Here is a 7148-nt window from a genome sequence, read left to right as displayed (position 1 = left end):
TTTCAGTCCTCCATTAAGTTTGATTGTGGAAGTCCAATCAAAGTCACTATGAAAATTTCACTCATAAGATTTTGGAAATGCGGTGTTTCCTCATTCAGGAAACCGCTTTAGAGAGAAAAAGTCAACATCTGGGTCAAGACACTTATATTAATTTCATGTGTGTGGTGGGGGTGAGTGAGTGAGAGAGACAGGGAGAGAAAGAGATTCAAGTTATGTAAAGCTTCCATAGAGTTACAGAGTAAGCAAACAGCATTAGTTCCAGAGTGCAAATAACAGAAGGAAGCTACTTGTTTAAAATTCTCTACACATTTGCAGTTTCTTAGGGTGGATGCACTGAAAGATGAGTTAATTAAATCCATTCAATGAGGGAAAAATCCACCATCTGGAGTTTAGGTTTACATGATGACAAACAATTGGCCTGATTCCTTTTACAAATTGAATGTGGTGACCAAATGTTTTCATATCATAATATTCTGCTTTTGTGGGCACATATGTAGACTTTACTAAACATAAATATGTTTGGAGACTAAAATGGAGAACAGAAGTAGTTGTAAGACTCGGCCCCCAGTCTAACTTTTATCTAACTAAGGGCAATTGGAGCAAAAAGTAATTAGTGGGATGTTTACTTGATTTATCTAGGAAGTATTTCCATCCTTCATTTTCCTATATTAGTTCTACGGAAGTAGCAAAAGTACTATTAAACAAAGAAGACTGTTCTTAGTTCCAGTTCTGTTGCTGGACTACTTGTGTGGCTTGGTTTCTCAGTTCTGAAAAAGAATAATGATATTTGCTACACATTTCACAGAGATTCCTAGGAGGCTAAAATTACCATATTAATAGAAATTAATGAATATGAAAAGCATCATTAACATTATGAAACTTATTTGGGATAAAATTAAGTCTTATGAGCTTCTCTTTGGCAGAAATTTTGTCTGATTCTTTGTGTTCATCCCAGTTTCTTATATAGTGGCTATAATACAGTAAGTGTTTAATGAATGTGTCTACAAATATATTTTTAGAATTAACTAAAAAGTCTAGAATTGCAACAGTGTAGAGGAGTCCCACCTTTCCATGTTTTATTAAAACAAAAAAAATGTCTTAAATACAAAGCTCTGAATGCATCAAAAATCCAGATAAATCATCAAACATACCAGATGAAGACTAGGGTCTCTGCATGTATAACTCATACCACAGTCCTTTCCAAATCACAACTAGAGCTAGACATTTATTTATAATTTAACTACTCAGCTGAAAATGTAACGGGTATTTTTGTTATGCTATCTGTACTTTTTAAAGTTAGCCATGTGAAATGTTTCATTTTCCAGGCTAAAGCAAATGAAAATTTGCTGGTGTCAACACCATGTGTCATATTTTTCACAGCATTCAACCGTGGTGCTAAGAGAGCTATTTCTCGCTGTAATTCCCAGGGGCAGAAAGAGTCTGGGTAGAAGATATTTCTTAAGAGCAGCTTTAAATAGTCAATATTGAGGTTTTCATTTCAAATGATTTCATTCAAAAGAAGTCGCATCCTACATATTCTACATCCTACATATTCTACGTATTCTTCTGATCCTCTATGGTATAGATTTTTTATCACCCTTTATTCAGTAAAAAGGAAAAAATTTCTGTCACAGTATAGATTTTTTTTTTGGCTTTCATGTCATCAGAAGACTGGAAAATGACAATTTTAGATGTTACTCTGATGGATTTCTTTATAGAATTGTATTTGAGGACTTGTGTAGGCACAGTCTTAATGTCCCTGGTGAGGACAGATCACCTTTTCAATCTGCTTTTCCAATGTGGTGGGAACAGTTTTTATTATTATCATTTTTGTTTCTGTTCAGTAGCCTACGCATTGGGACTTCTGTGGTCCTTGAGGGGATCCCTACTGGCTTCGTTTGGCTGTGGCGCCATAATGTTCCCTTGAAACCTTTGTAGAAATGTTCCTTTGGAAGCTCTGTGCAACTTCAGCACAGAGCTGACCAAACACTAAGGCAAGTTCAACTACTACAATTTATTCCGACTATTTGAATTGAAACAACATGCATTTTTCTCATTAACACATGTGTTAAATCAACTTATAACATTCACCTAAGCAAATCTAACACACAGTTAGGCCAGTTGAAGTGTTTTGTGAAATGCTTATGAAATGAATATAGAAGCTAAACAGATCATTTGAATGTGTCCAGGAAGGAAAGTAATGCTCAGCCTGTGGTATATGTTCTCCCCCTTGTATAACATCATTCCTTATGTTCCTCAGTATCATAGGATGCAAATCTAGACATAAATGGAAGCCTTTACCTACCAAAGTGTTTAGGGAGAGTAAAGTTAGATTTCTATCAATGTCTAACAGTATATTTGACTATATATATATATTTTTTTTTTGTATCGTCATTATATGTGTGGGGAAAGGCATAGTTAAACCCATGCAAAATGACTTTTTAAAAGTTATGTCATGATATAATTTTGACTTATGAGAAGTCAATCAAAACCTTAGGAAGTTTAATAATTCACTCATTAATGGTGCTGAAAATTTGTTAAACCACCATATCCTTACTACAATTTTGAGATTTCTTTTTAGTTAAAGTTTTTATTAAGTGTGAACTAGCAATATCGATTCTGGTGCTAAATATATGGTGCTAAATGAATTGTTAGTGTTAATAGCTTCAGTAATGCTCTTTTTATTCACTGTTAAAAGTATTATCCATTTAATTCCTGATTCAGATATATTAATAAAATCCTGTTACCCATAAATAGGCCAGTGAACTCTTTTTTGTCTGACAGTCCAACATTATTTAGATTTTACAGAATTTAAATACATATCTTTAGAGGTTATCAATTTTCTTTTTAAGGCCTTTTTTAGCTTGGCCACATCCAAGTCCAAATACCACCTGAAGGTTAGATCACACCTACATCAACCATGCTGTAGGCACTGGCGCCCTCTGGTGATTATGAAAATAAATTTTTGATGGCTGCTTGGCTTGCAAGAAAAAGCCAGTGTTTTGTTCAAAAAAATTTGAAGTTGCACAGTATTAGAATTCTTGGATACTTCTTAAATCTGACAGCATTTGAAAATTATTGCCTTTATTGACATAATTTTCTAAGAGGATAAAAGAGAGAATATATCTTGGCATTCACTTTCCTAAATAATGTTTTTTAATGATATTTTAGTTCTGAGGTGCTTATCGAAGTGTTTTTTTTTTTAACTAAGTATTGCTAAAGTATATTTTTCATTTAGTTTACATCATAAATACAATTAGAATTAAAATTAACAAAATTATAAGTGTGTCTCATTTCAGAAGTGTTTATTTTTATTTGGCATAGTACATAAGATTGAAAGGAGATGTGTTAAAATAATTAGATTATCTCTCCATTTTTACTTGTTGGTCTAAAATTTGATAGTGTTCTTTGGTCATAGTATTTAGCTAATGATAAAATTATATTATTCCCTTCAAAGTCCTTGTAGTCTAACAAATATACATAAAAGCTTAGAAGTTTATCACCTGATATAATTAATGAAGACAAAATTCTTAGGTAAACTTCTGGTTGAGGTATGTCATTGACATTATATGTGTGTATCACATAATTGTGATGATCTGTTTTGACGGAAATATTTCTTAAACTATGTTAGTACAACCAAATGAGATATATTTTGAAGCAGTTTTCCATGTTAGTATTTTCAAACTTATTTTAAAGCAAGAGAATACTTTTTATGATCTCAATTATATATAAAACTCTAACATATGCTACACATAAAATGAACCTGCTTATACCCAAGCCTTCCCCAGTGCCTGGGAAGTTTCTTCTGAGAGGCCTAGGATTCCATCAGTTAGAAAAACATGAATCTAAAATATCCAATTCCCCCCCACCCATTTTTCTCTAATATAATCAGTTAATTAAAGCAAGAAAAAATTTGAGGCACTTAATTATTTCAATGATTCTTTTAAATAACCACTTCACTTTGCACATGTTAGAAGTTTCTGGTTTGATGAAGAATTAAATGCTGACTTTAACTGGTGCTTGGATATAGATCGTGGGATCTTGTGTTTTGTTATTTGACAAACAGAATTTTGGTATCATAGTAGTTTGAGAATTGGAGACAATTGTGGTGCACATATGAAAATAATGCATTTTTAAAGCATCTAAATGTTTCAAACATGTACATAATCCTAAAATATACTATATCATTTTAAATTTTTTAAAAGATTAATTTGGATGTTTTATTCACTTCCTAACACTGTGGCAGTGAAAGGTGCTCTGATGTTGTGATATAATGTCATGAATGTGTGCATACATAAAACCTGTGTAAACCTCTGTTCTTATAAAGGATAACAACTGTAGCTTTGTGAGCTCTGCTGTACTTTTATTCTTTCAATAAAACATTATAATTAATAATTTTGTTTTAAAAGTATACCTAATTCTTTTATTTTCAATAGAGTTTTTAAAATAAATCTAGAACTAGATGGCATGATAATTTTGGTAAGGTGTATTAGGAACTACTTTTCTAAAGCAACAATGATTATACCTTTAATGCATCACTGAAACACACCAAAAATCTTCTATTTTCCTTTTTTCCCCTTTCTTCTTTTCCCTGCTTAGTTCTTTCCTTCTTCCTTTCTTTTCCTTTTTTTCCAAAAAATAGTTGGAAGTAAAATACAAAAGACATTTCCATGGAGGGAGAAGAAAAGAACAATATATCAAGAAGTTCCGGCTGAGGGAAATTGCAGCAGTTGAACATAAATATTTTTATGCTCCCCACACAGAACATATTTTATGTTCCAGAAAGGCACACCTCAGGCCACTAGCTGGCCCAAGAATAGTGATTCCCAGGGTGGCTCTGCCTTGTAGAAGGGTGATTCCTTTCACTCTGGTGAGATGTAGATCCGACAGGCCAGTTCACTGAGAAGGGTTTGAATCTAAGACTTTAAATTTCTCCTTACCATGTGTGATATTGTGATTTATTATAAGAAATACATATTTGGTCTTCCTCTGGTTTTTGGCTCACATCTGCCAAATCCTTGGAATTTCCTAACTGTGGAAGGAGAGTGACAAAGGTGTGTTTTGTTATGTTAATGAAGTTACATTTGGAAAACACTTAAGAATGGGCACTGGTTGTGAATGGAGCCAACCATGTGATTAGAGGGTGGGAAACTTTGGTCCCACTCTTTGACCTTTGTGGAGAGGGGGACTGTGAGTTGAATCAACAGCCAATGGTCAATGATGTAATTAACCATGCCCATCTGTTGTAGCCTCCAGAAAAACAAACAAAAAGACAAAAAACAAAAAACAAAAACACCAGGATTCTGAGAAACTTTCAGGTTGGTGAACACGTGGAGGTGCTAGGAGAGTGGCACACCACGAGAGGGAATGGAAGAATGGAAGTTCTTGCCCTTTCCACATTCCTTGCCCTATGCATCGCATCCATCTGTCTGTTCCTGCGTTATATCCTGTTGTTGCAGGATTTTTTACCACAATACCTGAGGTTAATTGTCTCGCAGCTTCAGAAGAATGAAGAGGTGGATACAAAATGAGCAGCAGGAAAAAATTTATTAGAGTATAAAATTAGAAAGGAAGAATGGTAGGAAAGCTCTCTCCACAGAGAGGGGACATTGGAAAATGAATGCCTGAGGACTATAAGCAAGGGTCACTGTTTTATAAGGCTCTGGTCAGCCCTCCTCCATCCCTTCCTCCGTGTTCCTTCTGAGGTTCTACCCTTATTGGCTTGACAGCTCTAGGCCCCTGGTTGTCCGTTCCTGATTGGCTTATTTCCATTGTATGAGGGGTGGTCTATGGCCAGACTTAGGTCTTTTGTAAAATTCCTGAGGGGAAACCTGAGGGGGAATAGGTAGGCTCTGTTACATTCTTAAGAGAAACCTTATGCCTGGGGGGGGGGTTTGCTGTGGTCAGACACTCCCAGCATTGTTCCAAAATTGGCATTTTTCCCCACCCAGGGACCTCAGTCCCTAATCTTTCCTTCTCTGCCTACTGAGTCCTGTCTTCTCTTATCATACTTTTATAATAAACTGGTAATCTAGTAAGTAAATTTCTCTGAGTTCTATGAAGTGCTCTAGCAAATTAATTGAGCACAAGGAAGAAGTGGTGGGAACCTCTTTTTTATAGCCAGTTGCTTAGAAGTGCAGGTAATAACCTGGATTTGCACTGGCATCTGAACTACAAGGAGGGAGTCATGGGAATCCCAGTCCATAGCTGGGTGGGTTGGAAGCATAGGGCTCCCAGCTGGCATCTGAAGTCGGGGGAGGGGGGGCAATCTTGTAGGACTGAACCTTCACCTGTGGGATCCGATTCTACCTCCTGCTAGACAGTGTCAGAATTGAGTTGAATTCCTGGATACCCTGCCGGTGCCTGAGAATTGACTGGTGATGTATGGGAAGCCTCCTACCCCCTAACACACATACATTGGCATTGGTACTACAACCAATTTACCATAATTCACCCAAGACAAGAAAGCCTCACTAACCTAAGCCTTTTCAGAGGGTCTCCCCAGGAGTCTTGTGGCTTTTTGTCAATTGCTTCTCTTTCTCCTGCTGGTCCTGACTGTTTACTTCACTCTGTCATCTTTTAAGCCTCCAGTTTCCCATCCACATATTTGGAAAGTTACAAAGGGGGTTGGCTGAATAGTACGTCCACATAAGGGAATACTATGCAAATAAAAAACAGAACGAGAAAAATCTCTGTATACTGGTAGAGAGTTGTCTTCCAGGATATGATACTAAATGAAAAGGCATAGTACACAATTATAAAACTAGAATGTTGCCCTTGTAAGAAATATTAGCAGAAACAATACACTTAAATACACATGCAGTTATAATATACATTTGTTCTTATTTGCAAAAATGGAGGTAGAATTATAAATAAGAATAAAAATGATTACCTATGGGAATAAGAAGGGAACAGGACAGAGAGGACAAAAACATATCAAATAACTTTGAAACACAATAAGCATGTATCTTTTTTATTTTTCTAATATTTATTCATTTTTGAGAGAGAGAGAGACAGACAGACAGCGGGGGGGTGGGGAGGGAGGGGGGAGGGGCAAAGAGAGAGGGAGACACAGAATCTGAACTAAGCTCCAGGCTCTGAGCTGTCAGCACAGAGCCCCGACGTGGGGCTCAAACTCACGAATCATG

The 7148-nt window shown here is 35.9% G+C and overlaps 1 long non-coding RNA gene across 1 annotated transcript in view; it reads right to left on the bottom strand.

The window, feature by feature from the left end:
• LOC128312780 (uncharacterized) overlaps positions 1-7148 on the bottom strand; it is a 146133-nt gene that overhangs the window by 78349 nt on the left and 60636 nt on the right. The window lies entirely within an intron of this gene.

This window comes from Acinonyx jubatus, chromosome F2 (genome assembly GCF_027475565.1).
Source record: "Acinonyx jubatus isolate Ajub_Pintada_27869175 chromosome F2, VMU_Ajub_asm_v1.0, whole genome shotgun sequence".
NCBI lineage: Eukaryota > Metazoa > Chordata > Mammalia > Carnivora > Felidae > Acinonyx > Acinonyx jubatus.
Note: the sequence above shows the minus strand (reverse complement) of the source record. Positions and strands in the feature narration are given on the sequence as shown.